Below are 15,503 nucleotides of genomic sequence, written 5' to 3'. Positions count from 1 at the left end.
CCGTTCCTGGTGCCTTTGCCACACTCTTCTGCCATGATATTCTGCTTCATCTGGAGCCCCGAGGAATGGACCCAGCCTTCTATGAGTTCTTTTTTTTTTAATTAAAAAAAAATTTTTTTAAATACACAACAGTGGAATGCATTGCAATTCTTATTGCACATATAGAGCACAGTTTTTCATATCTTTGTATATAAAGTGTGTTCACGCCAATTCATGTCTTTATATATGTACTTTGAACTCTGAAACTGTGAGCCCCTAAATAAATTTTATCTCCCCTAATTGTTCTTGTCAGGTCTTTGGGTCACATTAGTGGAAAAAAAAAACAACCCTAAAACAAGGGGGTCAGGTGTAAGATTCTAAAACATGACCTTTGCCTTCAAGGAATGCTTGTTCTAGTAGACAGATTGACAAGACTGACATGAAATTAAGTAGAAGCACAGTGAGGCTATGATGGGCTTGCCTTGGAAAGGTGGGGGCTCTCCATGGTTAGATGGGAAATATGTGGAGGGACAGAACAGGAATTGCAGGAGAATGAATAGATGTGTAGACGTGTGACAGTAAAAGACGTTGCGATGCACAACTACAGCGTTGCAAGTGGTGAGGATGGTGAGACTCTAGAGTGCATGTACAAGAGAGGAGAGAGGAGTTTCTTGGTAAGGAACAGGCCATTCAGACAAGAGGTAGGGAAGAATTCTAGCTGGGAAGTAACATCATCAGAAACGTATTCTAGAAGGCCTCTTCTGGTAGGAATGATCTCTGTACTGGGCAGTGAGACCTTTCAGGAGGGATTGTTATAATCCAGGTGAACTGGAAAAAAAAAAAAAAACAGAGAAACTGTAGAGAGACAATTGATTCAAGAGAAATTTAGAAAGTGTACTTGACACAATTAACCACCAGTTTGAATGCAGAGATGAGCAGGACAGAGAAATTAAGGACCATTTTCAGGCACTTGGCTTTGATGGTGCAATGGGTAATATATTAGAATATGTGGTGCAGGGCACGAACACTTTGATAGCCGAGTGGGAAGTAAAAAGATAATGAGTCTTTAAAGTGCCAGATTGCAGTCGATTCCACTTCTTAGGGAGGAAGATCAAGAGGATTCAACTTTTTATAAATCAGTTGCAAATAAAATATGTAATTACTGTTGTAATACACACCCCAAAATGGAGGAAGATCCTTGGACAGAGCATATTAAAATAATTACATTTAAATGTGCTAATATTATGTATGTGTCTCCAAAGACAGTAGGAGATCATGAATCACCAGACTTTAAATCACCAGTCCTTAAAGTAAGAGGTATTAAGTATGCATGTGAGCATTGAGAGAGCATCTCTCCCTGGAGAGTTCCCAGAACTTCATGCCAAGTGGCATGAATTGGTTATACCTGTGTACCTAGCACTACCAACACCAAGCACTTCTGGTGAGCTGACTTATCTCCACCAAGTCTTCACAGTTTTAACAATCTTATTAAGACATCTCTCAGATTTCTGTTTGCTGTTATACACATTAAAAATAAAACCAAGGCCCAGAGAGGTTGTAAGGGTCATTCAAGGTCATAGGACTGTTTGGGGGCAGTTACAGAACAAGAGTTCAGATCGATTAGTTCAAGGGCTTTGACTGGCAAGTAAAAAAGATCTGGTTTCACGTGGGCTTACACCACAAACACATTTATCATTTCACTTAAGAAGAAACCCAGAAGTAAGGCTGCCTCTTGGTGTGAAGCTCTCAGGAAACCTACTTCACTTTCTGCCTCTTGCTTTGCCCTCCTCACATGGGAGCTTTGCCCTCAAGCTAGCTACCCTCATGGTCACAAGTGGGCTGCCAGGAAGAACAGGAACAAAGTTCTTTTTTCACTTTTAGGCATCAGGAGAGAGAGAAAATATTTACTCCAATCAGGAATAAATGTCTTTTCCTTCAGTCTGATAGGTTTAGCATGAGTTCCTAAGCACCTCTAGACAACTAGGTATAAGCAGTGAGAAAGTGTGCTTTGGTTACCTTTAACCTGAATTCTTCACCTAAGACTTGACAAGAAAGAATACAATCACCATAATTAGCTTCCTAATTAGGAAACACTCTTGGGATCATCTTCCACTAAAAAATGAAGGGAACTATTTTTTTTTTAGAATTTTACTTTTTCTTAACAAATAATAATTTGTATATATATATGGAGCACCATGTGATATTTCCATAAATGTGTACACTTTGAAATGATAAAATCAGGGTAACTAGCATATCTATACGTCAAACATTTATCATTTTCATTTCATTGAAAACATGTGAAATCTTATTTTTGGAGGAGTACTGGGGATTGAACTCAGAAGCATTCAACCATGGAGCCATATCCCCAACCCTATTTTGTATTTCATTTAGAGACAGGGTCTCACTGAGTTGCTTAGGCTTCACTGTTGCTGAGACTGGCTTTGAACTTGCAATCCTTCTACCTCAGCCTCCTGAGCTACTGGAATTACAGGCATGCGCCACTGTGCCCAGCAACATGTGAAATCTTATAGCTGTTTTGAAAAGAGAAGAGCTGTTGAATCTAATTGGTTTGCATTGTCCAACAGAGCTTTGGGCAATGAAGGAAATATTCTATACCCTTCATGCTTAATATGGAAGTTTCAAGTCAAATATGGCTACTGGGAAATTTAAATGTGGACAGTATGTCTGGGCAATCAAATGTTTAATTTTAATTCATCTAAGTTTATGTAGGTGCAAGTTTAGAAAGGTAAAGCAAGTATACATGACTGCAGATGAACCAAGAATCTGCTACTCAGGACCCACTCCATTTACCTCACCCTGCTCTCCAATGTAGATACCATCATGACCACTTTCCCTCACAATTATTTCTCTCCATAATTTACTTTCACATTCACCACACCACACTATGGCAGCCAATATGAAACTCAGAATCCAAAAATAAGGTTAGAGTGAGTGAAGAATGACAACTTTTAAGAAAACCAAGGCATAAGAGTTGGATCAATTTGTGAATCTCAGAAACACATACAGTGAAGGCAGATATGAGATGATTCAGATTTTCCCAATATATAAAAGATCATTTGTAGTAACAACAACAACAAAAAAAGGATAACGAATCATAATGTGTAAATACCTGAAAAAATAATACTTCAACAACATCTGTTGTTAAACTTGGGGGAGAAATGTGAATGACTACTATAAAAAACAGTACACTTTAAAGGAAACTGCCCAAAGATTGAGAAAAAACAATTTAAAAATAAATAACTAAAACTGGATAATCAAAGACGATTACTCTGCTAACAAGTAACTCTCCTATGCTTGAATATAAGCAAAACTCTGAAGACAAGATGAACCTGACAGTATGAGACCAAGACCAAAGCTGGATGCAGTGAATGTATATTCTGATCACCTTAGACACCTCTGTCCTTGCACTTGTTATTCTAGCACAATTGTTGGTAGTGTTCTTTCATTCTCAAAAGTACACTGGTTTGGACAATAATTCTGTGATCATTCTACTAACTGAACACAAAGAGCCAAGAGGCCTTCCTCCCTGGTGGATAGAAAGATGCATCTTCACCTCCAACCCACTGACCAGCTTGCAGGCCAAAGCTCTTGGCATTTGTGGGAACTACCTTGTGATGTGGAAAACAGATGTAACCTGGGCAGCAGGTTCAACAATGCTGTGGATCCTCCATTTGTCCTCCCTCTATATAACATCCCTATGCTGCGGGCTGCCCTCAAAAGCAATATATTGATGAGTGAGTTTGTGGTGAGACAACCCAGGACATGGGTTTGAAGTTCAACTTTGGCACTCAGAATTATCTGACCTTGTTTGAACTCTGATCTCTTTGACTCTAGTTCCTCAATATATGGCACAGTGACCACAATCTCATAAAAGCAAGTCATTAAACTGTTACCTCATTTGTATTACCAAGGAACACACATAACAGGAGAAGAATTGAGATGTCTATTTTATGTTTCTTGGTAAAAAATATAGCCATATAAAAATATATACCCATATAAAAGAAATGTAATGCAAAAGAAATATAAATATTATATATTTAAATACAGCTATTTTAATGTGATTGCAGCAAATTATCTCTATCAATATTGCCTGGATTTTCCTAGGCTTTAAACACAACATTTCTGAGCATTTCTTATTAAATTTTATAATACATGCAGTATGTCTAGAAGAGTGTTTGCACTTATATTACAATGGTAAACATTTGTCTAAGGTTTTCTTATTTACATGATGGAACAGGACTATCATGTAGAAGCAGAACTAGTGTGCTTTTCTGCAATCTTATGAAAACATATAATTGTCTTGGAAATGAAATGATCATTATTCCAACATATAAGGAATAAGGATGGATGCATCTCTGATGAATAGCAAAGTTTATTTTCTCTTTTTCAGTTATCCCCCCAGCTCAGCTACATGTTGGCTAAAATGACTCTCCTTCATTTTCTGTGCTGCTCTACTGCAAGTAGGCTTTTCTCTGAAGAACAGGATTACCTGGAAAATAGGCAGCTCCCAGAATTCCAAAGTCGAGGCAGCATTTGTAACAACTACTTATCATGATAAGAAGCAACTTTTGTCAGCTACTTACAACTTTGCAAAATCCTCCCTCGGAAGAAGAATTTGATGAATGGTAACCTGGTGTCCACTTAGCCTACTACACAGTGTAGAAATTCTTCCTGTGATGTCACTGGTGACGGAAATTCTCTGGCTCACATAGTCCATTCCAACATTGGCTAGCTCTGAATTCTGTTTTAAAAAGTGTCTTCTTTATATTACTTTCAGAACTTATCTAGCTTCCTGAAGCCTCCTCCTTTGGCCCTAGCTCTGCCATTTGGACCAACACAAGGAATGTCTAGGATTTCTTCCTATGGAAGATTTAAAGTCACTTTTGGCAGGAAATTACATTTGGCTGTTTTCCATCTCCTCCCTCTAGGGTCTCTTCTTCTTGTTTCACCCAATGATTTTAACAACAGTTCCACCATCTTGCCTCTTTCCTTCTTCCACTTTGTGACTACTCCTAGGATTTATGGATTAGAATTACTGATCTGAACAGTGCTGAGTCCAGTGGAACCAAGCCACTTCTTATGTCTAATATATCTCAGTCATTGAAGTATAAATTTATGTTTTTTTCTCAGTAACCATCATAGAACTACTAAACAGTGTCTTAGACACCACTAAGGCAACTTAAATAGCTGCCATCATATAATTAGAAGTACCTAGTTTTGTCTATGAAAACTAAACTGACAAATCTTCCTAATGGTAAAAACTAAGAGAAAAATAAACCAACTTTTAAAATGCCGTTGAAGTAATTGTAGAAATAAGTACATTAAATGCGATTTTGAAGCCCAGCGTGCACTTTTCTCACATGCTGCAAACATTCTATGGAAAAAAATATAGAAGTTTAATTTGACAAGAAAAGAGTGCCCTACAAATACCAGAGATTGGTTCTTCATTCCATCATTTGCTCTATCCCACCTGCTCTGTAGTCAATTTAGAGGAAGAGGTAAACTCAAACCATAATCTTTTGTTTCTGTAGTTTCCTTGGATTTCTTTGAGAAAGTCAGAGGTCAGGAGAGTCATAGTGAGCCAAGAAAAATTATCTTATTTTCTAGGAAATGCAAAAAGAGCAGTTGAGGAAAGATGTGCATTTTCTCAGATACAGACAGTTCCAAGAGAGAAGGACCAAGTCGAGTGTGTGAGTGACATAAGCGGTATGAAATTTGGCTGGCTGAATCAAGTCCATATTTGTTGACAGGTCTGCTCCAGCAAAGGGGCCAGAGCAATTATAAGATGGAGCCTCTGAGAAACATTCCAGAACAGATATTCGGAATGCTGGGGGCATCTGGGTACTTTAAACATTCTGTGATGTGACTGACTGTGTATCAGGAATGAGTTCATGACTAAAGATATTTTGAGTAATTGCCAAGTTGATGGAATTGTTGGAGAGCTGAGAATTAGCACTCCTTGAATTGTAGGACCCAGTGTTTAAGGTTGCTAAGATCAGAAGGCTGTTCCTTTCTTGGATCTGATAGGTGTCTTTTTAAAAGGTTAAATGCAAAAGGCAAAAATATATAAGGAATTACTGTAGTAATCGTTCAGTCATGGTATGACATTAAAAGGTGAATTGATTTGACATCTGAGAGCTAAGATCCCCATGGGAAAAAAATCAACTCTATATAGAATCAATCTAATAAGTATTCATTGGTCATCCATAATGTTTTTAGCCAGTTCTAAGTTGGACTTAGGAAGGAATATCCAAGCAGAAGACATAATCTCTAAACTCAGGAAGCAAAAATTCTAGGTAAACAGCTAAGATGAATACATATGAAAAAATGACCCGATTGACAAAATAGAACAATATTTAAATATTTAATTGTGCTACATAAATTTTCAGTGATAAATGCGTTCAGAGAAGGAGGTGATGGATGAGCCAATGATGCACAGCTTTGAGGTAAAGGTATATTTCACAGTACCTGGGGATGGGAAGCTATTTCAAGTCAAGAAAAAACAGCCTCAGAGATTGGAAATGATCTAGGTGAGCAGAAATGCAACATGGACGGATTTTTTATTCTTCGAGCATTTTTTATTCTAAAACAAAAATAAACAAAAGCATGAAGTGAAATCAGCAGAGGTTTATCAGAATTGCTTCTGGAGAGTTCTCAGGCATGATACCTGTACCCTCTAGACATGGTACAAAGGGTTTCACCTTAATTAAGTGGGAGATAGTGCCCGTGGGTTTCTGTGAGCAGAAGGGCAAGGTTTTACAGTGAGTATTTACAGAAGGTTGACCTGGGAAATTATGTGAAGTGTGCACTAGAGAAGGGATGTGAGTGTCAAGGAAGCCACCGGAGATCAGGGTGAGCAGCCTGCTGTACCGTGAAGGCGCTATGGAGAAGGAAAGAGGAGAAAAGAAGGACTGATGCATGGTGAAGAAAGCAGAATGGCCAAGCATGATCATTTTTTGGTCAAAGGGGATCAATGGGTATCTAAGTCAAGCCTAGTTTAAAGCTTTTAGAACTGAGGACTAGAGCTTCTGTTAACAGGAAATTTTAGGACAAGGAAGAAGATGACTATGGTGTCCTGAATTTAAGTAAATCCAATATGTAAAAGCTCCAATAAAAGTGACTTTGTCGAATTATAGTTTATATAGTGATTCAGGGTGGTTCCGGTGTCATTGAGATAGACAGAGATAATTCCTCCCTTGCAATTGAAGTCACCTTATTTTGCTATGTCTGTTTCTAAGAAACATGCAGGAACATATGTCCATACAAAATTTTTCCTAAAATTGAGCTTTCAAAAAACCTGTTAGAATTCAGATGACTAAAGAAGACAATGAAGAATATGCTGACCTTAGTGGCTGACATTAATGAAGATCTGGAATTCACAAAATCAGGAGAATCAATTAGGATGAGGATGAAGGAAGACTGCAGAGCCAACTCAGTGGTTTTATTGCTCCCTGTGATGCCTTCCCTGGCCATCCAAGTCTGGAGATGGCTCACCAAACAGCTCAAAGGGCACTTACAATGTATTTCCTATTTGTGTAAACTTTTAATTTCCATTTTTAGGTTATAAGGTTTCAATAGACAAGAATAACTCTAACTCATTATTGTCCTCCATAGAAATGCATGCTTAAGAATATCTTTTGAGTCTTTTAATGGTCTGGTTTTCTTATTTTTATGATGTGAGATGACATTCAAAAATGTAAACAAGAAATAACTCTACTTTTTCACATAGCTATTAACGTGCAGACAAGCTTGGGTGTGTTGTAGACATTTGTCTCATTTTTTTTCTCCATCATTATGCTTGAGAGAAACCCTGTTTTATGCAATTGAACACATCTCCTGCTGTAGAAGCTGTGAAGGCAGCTTATCTCTTTTATTTCATCTTACAGTTTAGATATGAGTGCACAACTTTGACACCCCTGCATTGTTTTGGATCTGGAGCAACCAACACAATGAGGGAGGAAGTGTATAAGATGTTCTCATGACAGCAACCACATGTGATTTCCAGGTGCAGAAATGGTGTCTGGGGTCTGTTGTCAAGTCTGGGGACAGTGCAAGATGAAGCCTCTCATAGGGCAAGCAACAGCAGGAGACCCTAACCTGGCTCAGAGGCCTGACTTTATCTCTGGTGGCAGTGCCTAAATGTCCTTTCTTGGTGTCCAGTTTTTTTTTCTTTTTTAAATATTTTTTTTATTTGTAGTTGGACACAATATCTTTATTTTATTTATTTATATGTGGTGCTGAGGATCGAACCCGAACCCAGGGCCTCGCATGTGCTAGATAAGCACTCTACCACTGAGCCACAACCCCAGCCCCTTCTTGGTATCCAGTTTTAAAATCCATTCTTCTGTCTTTCCATAGTTTCTGGAAAGCATGTAATATCCTTTCAGTAACATTTTCTCTTAAGTTGTCCAGATCCAGTTTTTCCATGAAACTCAAAATTGGGGATTTCCTATCTATAAGTATTGTCTGCAGTACTTGAAACAGGCAGGATGTATTCTATTTCTTCATTTAGAGGTCACGGGATTTCACTGTCTTCAAGAGAAACATAGTTGAATCTGTGACCTTGGGATGTATTCATGCTTGCCACCTCTCTGACCTTCAGCAGCTTCCCTCTGACAGGATATGAATCGATCCTATTATCTTTTGTCCTTGGAGACAGAGCAAACTGCAACAGCTCTATGTGTCGATAGCAATCTTAACGGTGAGGGGGTCACGACACCCTACGTTTATTCAGGGAAGGTCCAGCTGAAAACTCCTTACTGGGACACTGTCACAATGGAACGGCCACTCGGTGACACATGAATAAGGAGAACTGTGTGGAAGAAGGGAGGGAGACCTCCCTCTGCCCTCAGAGAACATCTGTTTATTCACTTGTTTGTTAATTCTTTCAATAAATATTTATTGGAAACTTGCCTAGTAGGTAAAGAGACACATTCCTGGACTTATTGAGCATGTGGCCTGACAAGAAAGATTTCAAGGCGGTCAAGTGAGTACTGTACAGTGTGGTCATGGATGTCATGTAGCTCTGGACAAAGTGGAGTTCAAGGGGAAGGAGAACCCAAGTTCATTAGGGAGTCAATCGGTTTCAAAATAAGGAATTAAGGCTTTGTCATGAGGAATGAATATGAATACCCAGAACATTCCGGGCAGGGAGAAAGGTATAGACAAAGACGGTGGTATTAAACACTCACATGTGCCAGTGAATCCCTGTGGTTAGAATATAGAATACCTGCAAGGGGGAAGTGGGAGGTAAGAATTTGGCTCTTATAATGTAGATGATGGGGACACCCTGAAGTATTTTAGCAGTCAAATCTAACTTTTTTTTTTTTGCTCAGATATTAGGATTTTTTCCTTGCAAGAAAGCTGAAGTGTTAAATTCTATAGTACATGCAATTTGTTCATCTCTGCCTGGCACATCACAGGAGCAAACCATGATTAGTAACTCTGACATTATTTTTAGTAAGGGCATGTGGGTGACAGAGGTGTTCTAGGTTTTCCTGTAGGAAATTCACTGTTTTAGAAAAGCCAGAGGTCTGTCCTCCTTCCTAGTGTTGGCTCTGGCTCTACATGGTGCTTGATCCTGTCCATCCATTCTGCAGGAACTCCCTTGAACTCAGCCTCATGGGGAGCAGAATAGGAATATCAGCCTCCCAAGTTGTTGCTGGCCTATTTCATAAGCCCTGCGTTCATGGAGGACATTAGAACCATGCAATTTATGTTATTGTGAGGAGCTAGGAACGTTTCCTTTCACATTTTGAGTGGATGGGTGAAGAGCTGTGCAGTGGGCGTGGCTGAGTGGGCAAAAGAAGATGTAAAACTCAGCAGAGGCAGGGAAGATACACAGTCATTCTCTAAAGATAGGGGTATTGTGCAAGTGAGCAAAGTTTATTTTTAAAGGGCATTTCTTTATGACAATGCAGGAAAGAATCTCTAAAATTTATTTGGAAAATGTGAGGCTGCTCAATTTACTTACAAAGCTGGTCCATTCCTCCAATTTTTTTGCCTGAGTAGTGATTGCAGAAAGTGTGGAGAGGCAGAAGAAGGAAAAGAGGAACACAGAAACCAAAAAAAGGAGAGAGAGAGATAAGGGGACAGAAAGAGGAGGAGAAAGGTATGAGTTTGCTGGATGATCAAATTATTTTTTTTACCATACATACTTATTTACCTATTTATTTATTTACATATTAAGGATTCAACCCAAGAGGGCTCTACCATTGAACTACATCTCCAGTCCTTTTTAAATTTTTTAAATTTGTTTTAATTAGTTACACATGACAGTACAATGCATTTATGCACTTTGATATATCATACATAGATGGGATATAATTTCTCATTTTTTTGACTGTACATGCTGCACAATCATATCGGTCATGTAGTCACATATATACAGTAATAATGTCTGTTTCATTCTACTATTGTTTCTATCTGCACATCCCCTCCCCTCCCCTCCCATCACTTTCATCTACCTAATCTAAGGTAGTATTATTCTTCCCTAGTGCCCCCCGCCTTATTGTGAATTAGTATCTGCATATTAGAGAAAACATTGGCTTTGATTTTGTAGGGTTGGCTTATTTCGCTTACCATTATATTCTCCAGCTCCAACCATTTACTGGCAAATGCCATAATTTCACTCTTCTTTAAAGCTGAGTAATATTCCATTGAGTATATATACCATATTTTCCTTATCCATTCATCTATTGAGGGATACCTAGGTTGGTTCCACAGGCTAGCTATTGTGCATTGAGCTGCTATAAACATTTTGATGTGGCTGCATCACTATAGTATGCTGATCTTAAGTCCTTTGGGTATAAACCAAGGAGTGGGGTAGCTGGATCAAATGATGATTCCATTCCCAGTTTTCTGAGGAATCTCCACATTGCTTTCCATAGTGGTTGTACCTATTTGCAGTCCAATCAGCAATGTATGACTGTACCTTTTTCACCACATCCTCATCAACATTTATTGTTGCTGTATTCTTGATGACTGTCATTTCAAGAATTTCATGAGTGAGATGAAATCTTAGAATGGTTTTGGTTTGCATTTCTCTAATTGCTAGAGTTGTTGAACACTTTTTCATATATTTGTTGATCAATTGTATTTCTTCTTCTGTGAAGGGACTGTTCAGTTCCTTAGCCCATTTATTGATTGGGTTATTTGGTTTTTGGTGTTAGGTTTTTGGAGTTAGTTATATATCCTAATGATTAATGCTTTATCTGAGGTGCGTATGGTAACAATTTTATCCAAATCTGTAGGCTCTCTCCTCATGTTATTAATTGTTTCCTTTGCTGAGAAGAAGCTTTTTAATTTGAATCCATCCCATTTATTGATTCTTAATTTTACTTCGTTCATGCTAGCTGTATTGTTAAGGAAGTCAGATCCTAACCCGACATGTGAAGATTTAAGCAATTTTTTTTTTCTATTAGGTGCAGGGTCTCTGTTCAAGTGCCTAAGTCTTTGATCTACTTTGAGTTGATTTTTGTGCAGGGTGAGAGATAGAGGTTTAATTTCACTTTGCTACAAATGGATTTCAAGTTTTGCCAGCACCATTTGTTAAATACACTATCTTTTCTCCAGTAAATGTTTTTGGCACCCTTGTCTGGTATGAGATAACTGTATTTATGTGGGTTTGTCTCTGTATCCTCTATTCTGTACAATTGGTCTACAAGTCTATTTTGGTACCAATACCATGCCATTTTTCTTTTTTTATATTTATTTTTCAGTTTTCAGTGGACACAACATCTTTATTTTATTTTTATGTGGTGCTGAGGATCTAACCCAGCGCCCTGCACATGCCAGGCAAGCACATTACCGCGTGAGCCACATCCCCAGCCCGCCATTTTTCTTACTATAGCTCTGTAGTATAGTTTAAGGTCTGGTATTGTGTTGCCTCCTGCTTCACTTTTCTTACTAAGAATTGCTTTAGCTATTCTGCATCTCTTATTTTTCCAAATAAATTTCATGATTGCTTTTTCTATTTCTAAGAAGAATGTCATTGGGATTTTAATAGAATTGCATTAAGGCTCCATAACACCTTTGGTAGTGTGGCTATTTTGACAATATTAATTCTGCCTATCGAGGATCATGGGAGATCTTTCCATCTTCTGAGGTTTTCTTTTCATTGTAGAGGCCTTTCACCTGTCCTGTTAGATAGATTCCCAGGGTTTTTTTTTTTTTTGTTTGTTTGTTTTTTGAGGTTACTGTGAATGGAGTAGTTTTCTTAATGTCTCTTTGAGTGGATTCATTGCTGATGTATAGGAATGCATTTGATTTATGGGTGTTGATTTTATATCCTGCTACTTTGCTGAATTCATTTATTAGTTCTAGAAGTTTTCTGGTGGAATATTTTGGATCTTCTAGATATAGAATCATGTCATCAGTAAGTAGTGATAGTTTGAGTTCTTCTTCACCTATTTGTATCCCTTTAATTTCTCTCTTTTGTCTAATTGCTCTGGCTAGAGTTTTAAGGATGATGTTGAATAGAAATGGTAAAAGAGGACATCTTTGTCTTGTTCCAGTTTTTAGTGGAAATGCTTTCAATTTTTTCTCCAGTTAGAATGATGCTGGCCTTCTGTTAGCATATATAGCTTTTACAATGTTGAGGTATGTTTCTATTATCCCTAGTTATTCTAGTGTTTTAAACATGAAGATGTGCTGTATTTTGTCAAATGCTTTTTTCTTCATCTATTGAGATGATCATATGATTCTTGTTTTTAAGTCTATTCATATGATAAATCATGTTTATTGATTTCTCTATGTTGAATCAACCCTGCATCCCTGGGATGAATCCCACTTGATTGTTGTTCACTATCTTTTTAATATGCTTTTGTACGCAATTTGCCAGAATTTTATCAAGAATTTTGCTTCTATGTTCATCAGAGATATTGGTCTGAAGTTTTCTTTACTTGATGTGTCTTTGTCTGGTTTTGGTATCAGGGTGATATCAGCCTCATAGAATGAGTCTGGAAGGGTTCCCTCCTATTCTATTGCCTGGAATACTTTGAGGAGTACTGGTGTTAGTTCTTCTTTGAAAGTCTTGTAGAACTCGGCTGAGAATCCATCTGGTCCTGGGCTTTTCTTGGTTGTTAGGCTTTTGATGCCTTTTTCTATTTCATTACTTGAAAGTGATTCGTTTAAATCATGTATGTCCTCCTCATTCAGGTTGGGTAGGTCATATGTCTCCAGAAATTTGTCAATGTCTTCGATATTTTCTATTTTATTAGAGTATAAATTTTCAAAATAGTTTCTAATTATCTTCTATTTTCCAGACATGTCTGTTTTGATATTTCCTTCTTGATCTTGTATTTTAATAATTTGAAGTTTTTCTCTTTTTTTTCTTCATTAGCATGGCCAGGGGGTTTACCAATTTTTTTCAAAGAACCAACTTTTTGTTTGGTCATTTTTTTTTAAATTGTTTCTTTTGTTTCAGTTTCATTGACTTCAGCTCTAATTTTAATTATTTCCTGTCTTCTACTGCTTTTGTTGTTAATTTTTTCTTCTTTTTCTAGGACTTTGAAATGTAATGTTAGGTCATTTATTTGTTGACTTTTTATTATGTTAATGAATGCTCTCAATGCAAAAAACTTTCCTCTTAGTACTGCCTTCATAATGTCCCAGAGATTTGATATGTTATATCAATGTTCTCATTTACCTGTAAGAAGTTTTTTATTTCATCCTTATTTTTTCTACTATTCATTCATCATTCAATTGTATATTATTTAGTCTCCATTTGTTACAGTAGCTTCTATTTTTTTATTTTATCATTGACTTCTAATTTCATTCCATTGTGATCTGATAGAATATAAGGTTTTATTTCTGCTTTTTTTGAATTTACTAAGAGTTGCTTTGTTGCATAAGATATGGTCTACTTTAGAGTAGGTGCCATGGACTGCTGAGAAGAAAGTATATTTGCTTGTTGATGGATGAAATATTCTATACATGTCTATTAAGTCTAAATTATTGATTGTATTATGTAGTTCTACAGTTTGCTTATTTAGTTTTTGTTTAGAAGATCTGTCCAATAGCGAGAGAGGTGTGTTAAAGTCACCCAGTATTATTGTATTGTGGTCTTATTTGACTCCTGAAACTGAGAAGGGTTTGTCTGATGTACATAGATGCTCCATTGTTTGGGGCATAAATATTTATAATTGTTATGTCCTGCTTATATTTACTTCCATTAAGAAGTACAAAATGTTCTCCTTTGTCTCTTCTGATTAACTTTGAAGTCTATTTTATCTGAATACCTACCTTATCTGGTTTGAAGTCTACTTTATCTGAAATGAGAATAGAAACCCTTTCTTGTTTATGCAATCCATATGAGTGATAAGTTTTTTTCCCATCCTTTCTCCTTCAGCCTGTGGATATCTAGATTGCCCATGAGGTGAGTCTTTTGAAGACAACATATTGTTGGGTCTTGCTTTTTAATCCAATCTGCCAGTCTATGTCTTTTAATTGATGAGTTTAGGCCATTAACATTCAAGGTTATTATTGAGATGTGATTTGCATTCCCTGTCATTTTGATTTATTTCTGGCTTTTAATTTCTTAGTTTCTCTTTTGGTTGAATGTCCCTTTAGTGTATGTCTTCCCCTTGCTGGTTTTCACTTTTTTTTTTTTTCACTTCACCCTTTTGGAATATTTTTTTTGAAAATGCTCTGTAGTGTAGGCTTTCTAGTTGTGAATTTTATAAATTTTTGTTTAGCATGGAATGTTTTAATTTCACCTTCAAATCTGAAACTTAATTTTGCTGGATATAAAATTCTTAATTGGCATCTGTTTGAAATATTTTATTCCTGGACCTCCTTGCTTTGAGGGTCAAAGTTAAGAAATCAGTTGAAATCTGAATTGGTTTCTCCTTATACATAATTTTTTTTTCTCTCACAGCCCTTAAGATTTTATCTTAATTCTCTATGTTAGTCATTCTCATTATAATGTGTCTTCTTGTGGGTCTGCTGTAATTTTGTACATTTGGGGTCCCGTAAGCCTCTTGTATTTGATTTTTCAATTCTATTCTTTAGGTTTGGGAAATTTTCTGTTATTATATTATTGAAAAGATTGTGCATTCCTTTGATTTGAATCTCTGCTCCATCATCTATTCTGATGACTCTTAAATTTGGTCTTTTCATGTTATCCCATAATTCTTGGATGTTCTGTTCATGGTTTCTTACTATCTTCTACACATGTTCAACTCTACTTTCAATATTATATATTTTAACTTCATTGTCTGAGGTTCTGTCTTCCAAATGGTCTAGTCTTTTTTGATACTTTCTATTGAGTTTATAATTTGGCTTACTGATTCCTTCATTTTGAGGATTTCTGTTTTTTGTTTTTTTTTCACAATCTCTAATCTTTATTGAAGTGGTCTTTCACTTCCTTATTTTTTTCTTTGATTTCACTCCTTAGACTACCTTTACTTCACATATCAAATTTAACTATATACAATCTGAACTCCTTCTTGGACATTTATTCTTCTGTGTTATCAGTGACTTTTATTGTTGAAGCATCTTGG

At 36.8% G+C, this 15,503-nt stretch overlaps 1 long non-coding RNA gene across 1 annotated transcript in view; it reads left to right on the top strand.

Annotated features, from left to right (window-relative positions):
- The window catches only part of LOC125611491, a 24,624-nt gene extending 11,341 nt beyond the window's left edge, over positions 1-13,283 (top strand). The window contains exon 3 of the long non-coding RNA XR_007341646.1: positions 13,052-13,283. This is a non-coding gene — a long non-coding RNA (uncharacterized LOC125611491). The remainder of the gene's footprint in view (positions 1-13,051) is intronic.
- Positions 13,284-15,503: the final 2,220 nt, after the last annotated feature.

The sequence above is a fragment of the Marmota marmota genome, unplaced genomic scaffold, assembly GCF_001458135.2.
Source record: "Marmota marmota marmota unplaced genomic scaffold, marMar, whole genome shotgun sequence".
Classification (NCBI taxonomy): Eukaryota; Metazoa; Chordata; class Mammalia; order Rodentia; family Sciuridae; genus Marmota; species Marmota marmota.
The sequence above is the reverse complement of the archived record's forward strand: the minus strand, read 5'-3'. Positions and strand labels throughout refer to the sequence as shown.